This window comes from Mustela putorius, unplaced genomic scaffold (assembly GCF_011764305.1).
Source record: "Mustela putorius furo isolate JIRA1106 unplaced genomic scaffold, ASM1176430v1.1 tig00003854_pilon_pilon_pilon, whole genome shotgun sequence".
In the NCBI taxonomy this organism is placed as follows: Eukaryota; Metazoa; Chordata; class Mammalia; order Carnivora; family Mustelidae; genus Mustela; species Mustela putorius.
In genome coordinates this window covers 2,072,876-2,088,501 of record NW_025422006.1, presented here as the reverse complement: position 1 = coordinate 2,088,501, position 15,626 = coordinate 2,072,876, and the positions used below count along the sequence as shown (strand labels likewise).

The 15,626-nt window shown below is 44.4% G+C and overlaps 1 long non-coding RNA gene across 1 annotated transcript; it reads left to right on the top strand.

Annotated features, from left to right (window-relative positions):
• The first annotated feature begins 4,935 nt into the window (after positions 1-4,935).
• LOC123387517 lies at positions 4,936-11,110 on the top strand. The gene is made up of 2 exons (XR_006601948.1): positions 4,936-6,367; positions 10,199-11,110. It is a non-coding gene; the product is annotated as an uncharacterized LOC123387517 (long non-coding RNA).
• The last annotated feature ends 4,516 nt before the right edge of the window (positions 11,111-15,626 follow it).

Sequence of the window (15,626 nt, the reverse complement as noted above, 5' to 3'; positions counted from 1 at the left end):
ATCCAGCCCAGCGTCCTGTTTTACAGAGTCTGTTTCCTAGGATTACTCCTGGTATCCAGTCCTGTACCAGCCAGGGTCTGGTCAGGAAAGTGGAGTGGATTTAATATTAGGAATTGGTTATAAAGATATTGGAAGGTAGAAAGAGCAAAACGTAGATAGCCAAGAAACCCAAATATTAGAGCTGCAGACAGCAGCTAACTTTCTGACCTGCTTACCAAAGTGACAAGTGCAGGAACTGGAAACAGGAAGGAATTCTCCGCCTCCCGCATTCCCATGTCCTTGGGCCTCCTATCTATTGAACTTCCCGGGAAGTCAGCTGGCAAGGGAATCTGGTAGATACAGTTTGCTGAATTCCAGCCCCTTCCTGGAAGGAAGGTAGGTTTGGAACTGAGAACAGGAGGTAAAGAACCAACCAGTTCCTGAGCCAAAAGCTATCTAGGTAAATGGAGATATATTCCCTGAGAGAGGAAAGCACAGAAGCAATGGATTCCAGTTACACTGCAGCACAAGGAACGTTCTTAAACTTTGTGGCATTTGCCCATATAACAAGAGCCTAACATATGTTTATTGATTAACTGGACAAGAAGATAGCAATAGGGAACTGCTTTGGCCAAGAACATAGAATAAAATAAATTAATTTTTAAATGCATTTTGTAGAAGAAGTTGTATCAGTTGCATCATTTGGTTGCAAGTGAAAGAAAACCTGATGCAAATGGGCTTATATTAAAAAACAAAAACAAAAACAAAACCAAAAACAGAATGCACTGGCTTATGTCACCAAACAGCCAAAGGTGTGGGCGGGCACCAGGGTCTAACATTAACATCAGGATCCAGTTTCTTTCTACCCTCTCTTCCCTCCGCTTACCTTTTGTCGATCTATTGTCAAACACGACTTTGTATTCTCAACAGCAGGCTCCTCTTAGGGGAAGTAAGCTCCAAATAGCATGTTTTCCTCTCAGTTCTGTTTGTCCTATAAAAATAGAATTCCAAGTTAAAACAGAACAGCTACAAGAAGTACCGAGGAAGCAACTAATGCCCAGAATTCCGGGTTGTACAGATTGAACAATGATATAACCAGGCTTAAGAAAAGGTGGGGGGGGTGGTTAAAAAGAAAAAAGAGAAAAGAAATGTAATCAGACTGCTGGTCAAATCAGGCAACTCCCCAGTGTCTTGATCCCCTTTGCTTTAAAACTCAGCACATGAAATGCTCAACTTACAGGTAATTTAAAGTTTAAATCAAAACAAAATTTAAGGAAGCATTTTCAGTCATAACATTGGCAAATTCTTTTTTTTTTTTTAAGATTTTATTTATTTATCTGACAGAGAGAGACAGTGAGAGAGGGAACACAAGCAGGGGAACTGGGAGAGGGTAGGAGCAGGCCCCTTGCTGAGCAGAGAGCCTGCTTGGGGCTTGATCCCAGGACCCTGGGATCATGACCTGAGCTGAAGGCAGATCCTCAACTGACTGAGCCACCCAGGCAAATCCTTTTTATTGATAACATACACTGCTCCAGAATGTGTTGTTAAATTGGTGGACTCATAAATTGTTAGTGGTCATGTAAATCAGTACAAACCATGCAATTTGTCATACCATTTGTTTAAGTAATTATACTCTATAAATCTGAAATAATCCAAAAAGATATAGAAAGCTAAAGATATAGAGACTTTCATGGCAAATATAAATATGTGGGTTTTTTTTAAAGATTTCATTTATTTACTTGACAGAGAGAGAGAGCGTGCACAAGAAGAGGGAGAGACAGGCAGAGGGAGAGGGAGAAGCAGGTTCTCCACAGAGCAGGAAACCTGATGTGGGACTCCATCCCAGGATCCTGGGATCAAGACCTGAGCCAAAAGCAGATGCTTTACCCACTGGGTTACCCAGGTGCCCCAAAATGTGTGATTTTTTTAGAAAAAAAGCTTTGCCATAACACTGAGTAAGGAAAAAAAAAAAAAGCAAAGTATATAACTATGCTCAGTTAAAGTTTTTTTTTAAAAATGAACTAAAAAAAAATATGCTTGGATATGTAGCAAGAACCATGTCTAGGTTTATACTTTTACCCCAAAATACCATTCTAATGATTTTTTGAAAGGAATCCACAGACTGAAGTAAAATGTGTCTTATATGAAAAAAATGTACTAATTACTATCTTATCTGAGTGGCCCCAAACTGAAATAACCCACCAAACAAAATACAAGTGAGTTAGTCATAGTAATTTGTATTTGGAATGCAGACTATTATCTAGTCATAAAATGACAGTTATAACGATCATATGGAAATATGGAATAGTTGTGATATAGTTTTCTCTATTTTACAAAAATTTTTGGTATTGTACAGCACTTTTGCAAAGTATTATTTTAAGTGTTCCCTTTGGCAACACCTATACTAAAACTGGAAAGATAGAATGTTAGCATGGCCCTGTGCACACAATTCTGCAAAGCATTCCATGTTAAAATATAGATATATATCGTGATATGGAAACCAGAGCTCGCTCTGCTTATTGACCGTTGAAACACGGTGATACTTGGAAATAGCAGTGATACTTCCGGCAGTGTATTATTAGAAATATGAAATATCGGTCATTTCTATCAGAGATTTTGAGAACTACGAGTTTACTTATATGTGGATTCTAAACAAAACAAATGAGTAAACAATAAAAGAGAAAGAGTCTCATAGTTACAGAGAACAAACTGGTGGGGACAAGGGGAGGAGTGAGGGGTGGGCAAAATAGGGGCAGGGGTGGAAGGGGTGTAAGCTTCCGGTTATCAAATAAATAAGTCACAGCATAGGGAATATTGTCAATAGTAGGGTAATAATTCTGTACAGTGGCAGACGGTGACTAGATCCTTTCACAAAGTACGTACATGTCGAATCACTATGTTGTATACCTGAAACTAAGGAATTTTATATAGCAACAAAAAAATATGAAGTTCACTTCCACAAAGTCCTGCTTTTAGCACGTTTGGGAAGAAAATCCAAAATCCTATATTCCTTCCTTTTTTTCCTTCCTCCTCTCCTGTGCTGTCTCACCTGTGAAATGAGAATGAGAATGGGAATAACAGTCTCTGTCTCTGTCAGCGTGGTGAGATTATGGCCAATTTTTATTTTCTTTATATTCTTCCTATATTTGGAAGGTTTTAAGAAACACGTTTTACATTTTATTTATTTATTTGTTTGTTTTATGTGCCAGAGAGAGACAGAGAGAACACAAGCAGGGGGAGCAGCAAGCTGAGGGAGAAGCAGGCCCCCCCGCTGAGCAGGGAGCCTGATGTGGGGCTGGACCTCAGGACCCTGGGACCATGGCCTGAGCCAAAGGCAGATGCCTAACACACTGAGCCACCCAGACATCCCAACATTTTATATTTTAAATCTGAAAAAACAATAAAATTAATGTTTTAAATTAAATCATTTCATTTAAATTTAAAAGATTTTTTTTTTTAATATTTTGAAATTTTAGGAGCGCCTGGGTGGCTCAGTCAATTAAGCCTCTGCCTTCAGCTCAGGTCAGGATCCCAGAGTCCTGAGATCCAGCCCCACATCGGGCTCTCTGCTCAGTGAGGAGCCTGCTTCTCCCTCAGCCTCTGCCCTTCTTCCTGCTCGTGCTCTCTTTCTCTCAAATAAATAAATAATTTTAGAGTTTCAGTGTTTATCTCTCAAAAATTAAAAGGTCGCATGAATGGCAAATATTATAGTATTTTTGGCAACAATTTTATGAGCACAGCCCCTATTTTTTCCCTCATGTCAGGTGCACATTTTCACCCATGTCTTTAAGAAACACTCAAAAGAAACTAAAAGAAAAGTTGACTAAGTGAAAGTGCGCAGAGGCGCGAAGGTTGCCAGCATCCTGCCCGCTCAGTCAGGTGTGGCGCCGGCCTCTGCACACAGCGCATGACGGGACTGTGACAGACCGTGTGACACACACATGTGATGGGTGAGCGCCTCCCTTCTGCTCCACGTTTCGTGCTCCCCGTTGCGCCCTGGGGACTTGACGTCAGAAACCACCCTCCTGGGGGCAGGCAGGTCAGAGGTGGGGAGTGAGAGGGGTCTTTCCAAAACACACACATCGTTTGAGTTCTTGTCTAAAAATGAAGAGAAGGGGAGAACCGTGTGTGTTAGGTGCTGGAATGTGACGTTTGGAAGATGTTCCGGGAAATGCCGGTCCCACCATCTCCAGCTCGGTCCCCCTGAGAGGTGAAATGAAAAGTTCGAGCCCGAGTCCAGAGTCTCTCATGATCTTATGTAACCCCAAACTGAGGGTTACAGAGGGAGGTGGGCGGGGGGATGGGGTGACCGAGTGACAGGCATTAAGGAGGGCACGTGTGGTGATGAGCATTGGGTGTTATATATAGGCCACTAATGAAATGCTGAACACTAAAAAAAGAAGAAAAGTTCAAGCCCAGGCTGCCAGACACTGCACTTTTCTGAGTGTTCATCAGTGAGATTAGGGGTTCATTGGACTCCCCAACAACATCTTCTCCCTTTCAGGGCCATCTTGGGGGGGAAGGCTGCTGGTCTAGTCCCAGGGACCCATCAGAGTCCATGTTGGGGTCTTAGACCACCCCCCCTCTGCCAAGTCAGCACCATGTGAGATGTGAGGCGCACGTTCTCTAGGAGATAAACCGCGCTTCAGGGATTCTCAAGGGGCTGGAGAGATCCACACGGGAAAAGTTGTAGAAACAGCAAAGCCACCTATTGGCTGGGTGTTATACACAAACAACGAATCACAGAACGCTGCATCAAAAACTAATGATGTGGGGCGCCTGGGTGGCTCAGTGGGTTAAGCCACTGCCTTCGGCTCAGGTCATGATCTCAGGGTCCTGGGATCGAGTCCCGCATCGGGCTCTCTGCTCGGCAGGGAGCCTGCTTCCTTCTCTCTCTCTCTCTGCCTGCCTCTCAGTGTACTTGTAATTTCTCTCTGTCAAATAAATAAATAAAAACTTAAAAAACAAAACAAAACTAATGATGTACTGTATAGTGACTAACAACATGATTAGAAAAAAAAAAAAGCAAGGCCACTCACAGTTAAGTGATGAGAGGAAACAGACCATAAGACTCAAGGAATTGGAGTGGGTGGGAGGGAAAAGCACAAGACTAGGGAGGGAATGAGAAATGTGTGGGCCTAGAAGATTCTTAGTGACAAGTAAGGAATAGATCAGTAGTGGAGGCAAGGCTGATACTCGCAAACTTCGCGGACCCGCCCAGCAGTGGTGATGGACCACAGGCTGGGGAAGCCTCTGGAGGGTGGTTGTTGAGTGGTGGCCGGGGATATCTGGGGAACCTGGGGAAGCAGCAAGAGGGTCAGGATGGTGGGGGTCACTCAGGGTGCTTGGGACAGTGACTATTTTCTATCTAGATAGTTCTATCTAGTATCTGTATACTAGTTCTATCTAGTATCCAGTATCTGCTGAAAATCAGTCCTGAATGAGGGCAAAATGTATAAGAACGTGTAATATTTGCTTTTGTATCTGGCATTTCATTTGATCTACCTATCTGTGGATCTATTTATCTGTCTTTCTGTCTGTCCACAAGAAACCAAAAACACAGGTGAAGGGGCGGACATGGGTCTGAAGGCAGCCGTCACTCATCTTTCATTCAGTCCCTTCACCATGCCTCTCACGAACTCGGGGCCCCTGGGTGTTGGCAGCTGGGCCCGGAGCTGAGGAGTCCATCCAGAGCTGGAATTGTCACCTGGGAACCGGAAGTCGTGCCACAAGCCCTGACAGAATCTGAAAATGGCAACAGGAGGAAACAAGTGAATCATCATCTGAGTATGGATCCAAGTGAGGCGTCAGGGGAGGCGGGTCTGACAGGGAGGCAGGAACCCATCAGAAATCCGATCACGGTGTTTTGTCGGGAACTTATAGCTCTCCAGCATTGCAAACAGGTTTGAGAAGGAAACAAATAGAGCCTGAACCAACTGGACTCGAGAATAGTAATATTACCATCATTTCGATTTCCGTGGCTCATTAAGATTTGCAAAGCATTTTCAAATATCTAGTTGAGCCTTCCTGACAAGTGGTAAAGCAAATAGTGCAAAGATTCTCATCTACTGCTAGGGCAAACCAGGTTTGGAGAAGGAGAGTAACTTGCCCATTTCTTTTTAAGTAGGGTTACCAGTTGAATAGCTCAAGGAGAGGCCATAAACACAGAACATCTTCATTTTCATTCCAGCACATACAAAGAGTTGCATTGATATGCATACACATCAATGAATATGGCTGGGGAAAGAGCTCAGACTGACAAAGCATCTATTTTTAAAAATTGTCTTTTTTTCTGTTTACCTCTGTCTTAATTACCAACCCACATAAGGACAAGAAGGTGAGCCTGTACTGTCCGAAGACTAAAAAAGCAGAGAGAATAATCAGTCAGGTAAGCAAGAGTTTTCTAATTTGGGGCGACTGGGTGGCTCAGTGGGTTAAAGCCTCTGCCTTCGGCTCAGGTCATTATCCCAGGGTCCTGGGATCGAGTCCTGCATCTGGCTCTTTGCTCCACGGGGAGCCTGCTTCCTCCCCTCTCTCTCTGCCTGCCTCTCTGCCTGCTTGTGATCTTTGTCTGTCAAATAAATGATTAAAATCTTTAAAAAAAAAAAAAGAGTTTTCTAATTTAAGATCCCAGCCTAAGTCAAGACCAAGGAGATGGAGTATGAAGTCTTTCTTTCAGGTGTGTGGGCACCGAAGGTGGAAGAAGCTTGCTTTGATAGCAGTGAATGTGGAAAAAAATCTCAGGACATAATGAAAAATGATGAGTAACATCATATTCATAAAGTACAAATGTGCCATAACCACAAATGGGGGTTGAATTGAAATCCAACTGCTAAAAAGCTAAGAACTTGAACACATCTGATAGCAGGATACTGTTTAGGATTGTGAACAAATAGTTTTGATGCAACTTCTCAGTCTAGACCAACCTACATCTAGGGTGTTTTGTTCTATTCTCGGCCCTACTTAACTGGGACATTGATTGATGGGAATAGATCTGGAGTGGGACACCCAAAACAGTGACAGGGCTGGAAAACATTGTCAATTAGGAATACATAAGGGAGTTGGGTATATTTCTCCCTTGATAAGAATTATCAAGGGAAAATATGAAAGCCGAGTTCAAGAGGTATGAGTTAAACTGAAGTAGAGTTTGACCTAGAACTGGCAAGAACTCACTAACAACTAGAGCTACTCACCAAAGTTCATCTCCCAGTTGTTAGAAATATTCACACATCCTGGAACTACGTTCCCGAAGGAGCTATACTCATAAGGTCTCCTTTTTATCCTAAGATCTGTAACTGTTCGAACTAGTCTCTCAACTTCCTTCAGGGTCAGGTGGGAGCTGGGGGAGTGATGGTAGACTGAGATGGATTCCAGCTCTCCCCTGTCTGATGCATTGGTTCTAGGGTAGAGTTTCACTTCTGTTTCACAGTGATACCACAGACTGGGATCTTGCATCAGCAGCATGACTCTCAAGATCTTATCCTTAAATGAACTTTCCTCTACCAAGATATTCTAACCAATCTATCATCAGATGAGCCCAGTTTCCGTACCTCATTGGCATGGTTCCTTGAGAACTAGGTCAACTTGCCACAGTCCTTTTTTTTTTTTTCTTTTTTTTTTTTTTTTTTTTTTGGCACAGAAAGGGAGAGGTAGAGAGCACAAGCAGGGGGGAGCTGCAGACAGGGAGAAGGAAAAGCAGGCTCTCTACCAAGCAGGGAGCCCAACGCAGAACTTGACCCCAGGACCCTGGGATCATGACCTGAGCAGAAGGCAGACACTTAATTGACTGAGCCACCCAGGCGCCCAGCCATATTCCTTTCTCAGTATTCTTACCTTTTCCCTCTAAACTCTGTTTGTAAACTCAAACATCCTGTTTTCAACACTCCTTGTGTCTAGGAGCAGAGTGAGGCTAATGACACAATGAAAGACTAATTCAAGGGTGGGAAATACCTGCCTTTTACCTGGAGGATAACATCAGGATTGAGGAAGAGCCGAGGGCTTGGTTTTAAGGCGCTAGGCAGGTGTCCTAATACCTCAGAGACCTGCATTCAGATAGGATCAGTCACTGCAGGCAAAGGAATTGGTTGTGTCTGGGCGCGTGAAGAAGGATCCCGGGAAGTCCTGGTCCTTCCCACTATACCTACACCACCTGCACGTCTCCATCTTTCTGTCTGAGCACTCACCTTCCGAGATTATTTCCTTTAGGCCTCAAAGCCTTTTTAGACTTCAAGAAGCTCCTTAGGAGCTACTGATTAACTCAACCAAGGCAACAAACAAACTAAGACTTGGGAGAAAGGGCCATTTTTAGAAATGTAGGGTCCAGGGCTCTCCTTGGAAGATGTTGTCATGGGAAAACCACACTGTTATCTTTTTCATGTATTTACCACAGATTTGGTGCTAAGCACTATATACTAGGCACAAGGGAGACAGAGATAGTAAGACATCGTTCTTGTCCTCAAGGGACTTGCAGATCATAGAAGTCGTCTTTCTGACCTTTTAAATAGTTGTTTACTATATACAAGGAAAGATGTCATAAGATGACTCAAATGGGGAAAGCAGTTGGGGTATGTGTTGTTGGTTAACCCGCGACGGGGCCTTTATCCTGCAGTCATGAAGGCGGTGGAGAGGGGTTGGTTAGAAACCGCTGGTTTGGTCAATGGAGGACAGTACACCCAGGGAGGGAACAGGGATCCTGGAAGAACTGGAGGGATGTCCAACAAAACCTCTCAGTCAGGAGCTGGGGCCATAAATTTTTCTGTAGGGTTTTATGTTTTCAGGCAGTCCTTTAGGAATTAAGGAGCCACCACTGCCCACCCCCCCAACCCCAACCCCTGCTCCCCTGGCAACACCAGTAAGGCTGGGGAGCTAGAATTCCTCAGGACTTTCTTTTGGTGTCTCAGGCAGAGGAAGGCAGATGAGAGACATAGCATGCTGTAAAAGCAGACTTTTCACCTCAAAACACTGGGGGATAATGAAACTCGCCCTCACTAACAGCAGCTAACTTCAGCAGAGATACACCACCTTGGGGAGGCACTGGCAAAAGCTCATGGGGAAAGGGGGAAATGGAGACAGATTTCATAAAGTTTCCTAGTTGGGTTTATATGACCTTTACCAGCTTGCCTTGAGACCTATAGATAAAGGCCTGAGTGAAACTACTCTGCCACTGATTAGGGACATACCCACAGGCTGGCTGTCTGAGCCTGTTTGAGCCTGTTTCCTCACAGGTCAGATAACCAATCTCCCGCCCCCCAGCATTCTTGAGAGGAGTGAGGATAACATACTTAGTACTCACCCCCATTAGTATGTAACCAAATAGCCAAAGCCATTCCAGTTAGGATCTTGGTTTTACATTTATGTGATTAAACTAATTATTAAGTCTCCCCTCCCCCGAAAGAATCAACCTCAAAGGTAAATTTAAAATGTTCTTTCTAGGGCACCTGGGTGGCTCAGTGGGTTAAGCCGCTGCCTTTGGCTCAGGTCATGATCTCAGGGTCCTGGGATCGAGTCCCTCATTGGGCTCTCTGCTCGGCAGGGAGTCTGCTTCCTCCTCTCTCTCTCTGCCTGCCTCTCTGCCTACTTGTGATCTCTCTCTCTGTCAAATAAATAAATAAAATCTTTAATAAAAATAAAATGTTCTTTCTGGGGGAAAAAAAATCTGGCAGCTTAGAAATAGCAGCTTCAAAATAAATAAATAAAAGAAAAAGAAAGAAGAAATAGCAGCTTCTCTCTACTGCCACACCCCAACTTCCTATTTCCAGCAATTAAGATGTCATGAAATATTGGCCCCCAGTTTAAGCTGGGGCACCTCATTACATAGGGCGATTTTCTGTTAAGAGCTTATTTCCTGAAAACCCCAGGCTTTTCACTGCTAGTTGAGCAGACTCTGTTGTCTCACAATGTAGGTTTTGAGACAAATGAGCATCCTAATGGGAATCATTCACTGAGCTTTGGTTAGTTGGTGCCCAAGTGAAAGTGAAGAAGGAAGGAACCCACAGGGAGGTCCTGCTGTGCTAAGCACTGTGTGGGCTGCTCTGCGTATACCACTAAATTTTACCCCTTCGAACAATTTGGAGAGATAAATAGGATTATCCTCATTTTTCTGTTGAGAAATGGAAGCTGAGGGCCCCATGTCCAAAGTAATGCAACTGTCAACTAGGCAGTAGTCCTGGGGCCCAAATACATTGCTCTCTAACTCCCAAATTTCTTACACAAACTGCAGAGGAAAATGTACTTTGGAGTTCATCTAAGCAAGACATAATTAAGAAGTACAATGAACTGGGAGATACGTTCACTACTTCTACGCACACATAAGTGATTTTCTCTCCATTGGACACTCACTTCCGGTTGTAACTGAAACCAAGCTGCCCAGGTTCAAGTTCAGACACTTCCTCTCCACTCAGCCAACTGCCACAAAGGAAAAAGAAGTGGCGAAAGGCAGTTTCAGGTCCATCATCAGCAAACTCGACTAACCTTCTCTGGTCGCGAGGAGTCAAGGGACCACCACATGTGTCCAGCCAGGACATCCAGCAGTTGCCTGCGAGAGCGACACCAATCCATTGTTTCCCAATACCCGTTGTTCTAGTCGTCTGGCCCCAACAGTCGAAGCTGAAAAACCATCCTGCTTCCCAAGCAAAACCGTGTTTATGTGTAAAGGCACATTTGTGTTCTGCCGTTTGATAATCACTGCCGTCCCTCTGGTCACACTCAGGAAGCACTGGCTACACAGGTCTTTGCAGACCAGGGATCCTTTGGGGGAGGGGGGGTCCACACTTGGAGACACAGACCACACTTGGCCAAGAACGGTTACCCTCTCACTCTGAATTACAACAGCTGACCTCACTTCCTTCCAAGATAAATCCCACCACTTGACCCTCAATGTGGTCTGCACCTATCAATTAATTGCAGATTACTTTCTTCCTCTTTTTGTCTTTTTTTTTTCTTGTTTTATTTCAAGCAACCCAAAGGCCTGCCTAAAGCAATCTTCAATGGCTACAGATGTTCTGAAGGAAATAGAGAGATGAAGAGCTCTAGACCGTATTTTCTTTTCAGCGATTCCTGTATAACTGAGCCCAACTGTTATTTTTTATCTTGAAAATTAAAGCTGCCCCTGGAGGTTCTAGGGTAGGACTTTGCTATTTGCATGTTTCTTCCCCTGCCTTCCCCTTTGGCTACCCCGCACCCACGGGTTTAGAGGAACTGGCTACCTGTGGGAAGGAGGTAGAGAGATCACGTAAGCAAAGCTACCAGCCCAGGGTAAGCACCTGACTTGGCCTTTCTGCAGTCACATTGCACAATTCAATTTAAAAGCCAAAGCAAATACCATCCTACCACCAACTATACCTTTCCTTTGTCAACTCTATTTTATGGTAACATGATTTTTCATCACTGAGTGATGAGACTGTGATGACCTTAAGGGATTTCTATGCTGAATTCCCAGAAACAGTTTGGGGGAAGAATATTACTTCTCTTTTGCTTCACCTCTCCAAAGTTCCCTCCTGTGCACCTCAAATTTACTCTTCAACCCACTCTTCTTTTGAGGGAAATGAGTCTATGTTTCCCCACACATCCCACTCTTACCCCTCAGTGGCCAAAACACAGAAAAACCAGAGCCAGTCCCTCAGCCAATTGCAGGAATAACCTCCCACAGGGGCTGAAACCTCATTTGAGCCTGGATTTCCACCCCTCACCCCACCCCCGCCTCAGGATTCCTCTTGGAGAAAAAGAATCAGGGCAGCCCCCATGGAGAGGACTGAGCATAGAACAAAAACCCCAGAGCCTTCCAGCTTCAAGCGGTTCTTTGGCTCCCATGAGCCACCTGCGGCTGGAAGGAGAAAAGTCTAGCACAGGAAAGACAGCAGAAGCTCTGGAGAGGGATTTCTCAGGAGACCTGAACAAGTGTGCAGAGAGCTCTGTAGTGACTAGGAATGCGAAGATATCAGTGCCTGACAAACAGCAGGTGCTCAATATCTACTTATACTAATTGAACGATTGCATGAATGAATGAATGAATGAATGAATGGGGCAAAGAGAAAAGGTGGAAGAGATGAGAGCTGGGTACAGAGGACACTCGCCTGCCTTTCCTCCTAGGATCTTTCGTAGGGTTATTTCCATTTCTTCCACTGGCTCCAGGATGGTGCACAGACATCACCTCCAGGCCGAAGGCTTCTCCATCGGTCCATCCTTAGTGCTGGCAAGACTTAGGTGTCCACTTCCACACCTCCCAGGCAAAGGCTCAAGATAAAGCAACCTGGGTAGTTCGGGCAAAAGGAAAAGGAAAAGGTGAGCCAAGAAGCCTGCATTCTCTTCCTTCTGTTTCAATTTACTGGGGCTTCCGGGAAAGTTAAATTCTTCAGGCCCTGTTATCCATGACTGAACTGTAGCTAATATCACCGAAGCACCCGGATGGGAAATCCACTGACACTAGATTTGTGACATTGTAAAGGGATGGACCATAGACAATATCTAGAGAACATGCCTTCAAAACAAACCCTTAGTTCTTAGCAGCCCTTTCCTAAACCAGTGCTCCTCGAACTTTAATGCACCTTTGAACCTCTGGAGAGCTTTACCATATCATTAATGAAGTATACTGGACATACAATATTACATCACTTTCCGGTGCACAACATGGTGACTTGACATTTGTATATGCAGCAAAATGTTCACCTTCATAAACCAGTTACCATCTGTCACCATATGAAGTTAATAGTTATTTTTTAAATACAATGTTATTAACTACATGCCCCATGTTATACGTTACATCCCTAGAACTTGCTTATTTTATAACTGGAAGCTTGTACTTTTTTAAAAAGATTTTATTTATTTATTTGACAGACAGAGATCACAAGTAGGCAGAGAGGGCGGAAGGAAGCAGGCTCCCCGCCAAGCAGAGAGCCCGATGCGGGCTCAATCCCAGAACCCTGGGATCATGACCTGAACCGAAGGCAGAGGTTTAACTCACTTAGCCACCCAAGTGCCCCTGGAATCTTATACCTTTTGATCCCCTTCTCCCATTTTGCCTCACCCTAACCCCCTCCCCTCCAGCAACACTCAACCTGCTCTCTGTATCTGAGTCTGGGTTTGGTTTGATTGGGTTTGTTTAGGTCCTAGCTCAGATTATTTGCCAAAAGTGTCTTGCAGCTTTAATTCTTGAGAAGCCCGCCCCATCCTCGTGCACCTGCTGGACACTCTGGACATCATCGGTGACTTGCAGAGTCCCAGACGTGCCAGGTTCTTCACATCTGGGTGGCTTTGTCCGTCCTCCCTCTGCTCTTCAGCCCCTTCCCTGGATGAGCTCCTTCATAGCTCAGCTCACGGGTAACTTCTCCTGGGGAAGGCTAGATGTGAAATATTCTGCCACTACTTGGTAGAATTCACCGGTGAAGCTGTCCTGTCCTGGACTTTTGTCCATTGGGAGATTTTTGATTACTGATTCAATCTCCTTTCTAGTAATCAGTCCAGATTTTTTTCTTTCTTCCTGATTCAGTCTTGAAAGATTGTATGTTTCTAGGTTGTCTAATGTGTTGACGTAGCCATCACTTACAATCCTTTGTATTTCTGTGATGTCAGGTATAACTGGTCTTTCATTCCTGATTTTATTCGACCCTCTCTCTTCTCGTGGTAAGTCTAGCTAACAGCTTCTGTCAATTTCCAAAGAACCAGCTCTTGGTTTTGCAGATCTTTTCTATGATCTTTTTAGCCTCTATTTCATTTATTTCCATTCTGGTCTTTACTATTTCCTTCCTTCTGCTAACTTTGGGTTCCATTTGTTCTTCATTTTCTAGTTCTTTAAGTGTAAGGTTAGGTTGTTTCTTCAAGATTTTTCTTGTTTCTTGAGGCAGACTGGTGTTGCCATGAACTTCCCTCCTAGAAACTCTTGCTGCATCCCATAGATTTTAGTGTGTCATTTTTCTGTTTTCACCTATCTCTGGGTATTTTTTCATTTCTCCTTTTAATTTCTTTGATGGCCCAGTGGTTGCTCAGTAGCACAGTGTTTAATCTCCTAATACTTGTGGATTTCCCAGCTTCCTTCTTCTGATCAATTTCTGGTTTCTCACCATTGTGGTTGGGAAAGATGCTTGACAAAATTTCAGTCTTCTTAAATTTGTTTTGTTTTGCCGAACAGGTGATCTGTCCTGGAGATTGTTCCATGTGTAATTGAGAATGTGAATTCTGCTTTTGGATAGAATGTTCTTTATGTATCTCTGAAGTCCATCCAGTCTAACGCAATGTTTAAAGCTGATGTTTCTTTATTAATATTCTGTCAGTGCATGACCTATCCATTGACGCATGTGGTATCTTCATGGATATATACATTTCCTTTCTCGCTCCCCCTCCCTCTTCTCCTCAAGGTCTCTGAGGTTTGTTGTTTTTCCTTTTTTGGGGGGGGTTGTTGTTTTTTTCATTTTTTTAAAGTTCTTTTTACTTTTTGCTGCTCTGTCTCAGTGGGTTTCCGTGTCTTGTCCTCCAACTCACTGGTCTGTTCTGTTTCATCCAGTCTGCTGTGCTCAGTTATTGTACTCTCCAGCTCTGTGACTTCTGCTTGTTGTTTTCTTCTCTTTGTTTGGTCTCCCTCTTGAAGTCCTTGCTCTGTTCATCCCTTCTCCTAGGCTCAGCAAGCACTATCATGGCTAGGGCTTGGGATCTTTCTCAGGCAGACCACTTACAGCCCTATCGTTAAGGTCTTTTCCTGAGGTTTTGTCTTTCTCTCTCATTTAGAATGGCTTCTCTGTTTCTTCATTTTGCCTGATGCTGTGTTTCTGCAGAATAGCTGAAACAGCTGCCTCTTTCAGGGTTGAAGGAACAGCCTTGTGGGAGTGATGAATCTTCTTATTCACCCTTGTCCTAGTTCTCAGTTGTCTCTTGAACCTTTATGATTATCTAAACGGCCTGGTTTATTTTTGATAAGTCTCTGCTGTTAACAGTGTTCCAAGGCCTATCAGTGTTCCAAGGAGAGAAATCTCACTCGCAGCCACTTTCAGAATGACTGGAAGTCAGACCCACACAGAGGAGCTTTTGAAGTATGCAGAATGTACAGTCCTATGAGGCCACGGTCGTTAAGCCCTTCTGGTCTCCAGGTTGGGAGCTCTGGATGTGTCCCTGGGCAATTGTTTCAAAAACCAGGGCTCCAGATAAATGGAGAAGCTCCTTCCTGTGAGGTCTGACCAAGCTATGACAGGGCCACGGGGGTGTGCAATGATGGTGTCTCCTGAGACGTTTTCTGGGAGCACCTCCACAGCCTCTAGCTGTGTGGCAACCGCGAAGCCTGGCTCTCAGTCTGAAGCTCCAGGATAAGAAAACAGGCCTTTCTCACATGAAAACTGGGCCTGTGTTTCAGTAAGCTGCCTGTGCAGTGCCCTGGCCACACACCTGGCATTCTGATAGCTCAGGATCCCTGCCCCACCCCCGGCCTTGGCCACCAGGGCCAAGTGAACAAGGGGCAGCTCTATGTGGTTGGCAGGGGCTGCTGGCTTCTAGCAGGGCCGCTGGAAAGTGCATAGCTGACACCCACTGGCACCTCTGCCTTGGGAGAGACTCGACTATCCCTGACGCCCAACAGATGTCCCCGGACCAGCAGATGAATCTCCTCTAAGTACAGCCTAAGGGAATTTCAAATTTGCGCTTTTGTACTGGATCCTGGGGTGAGTGAG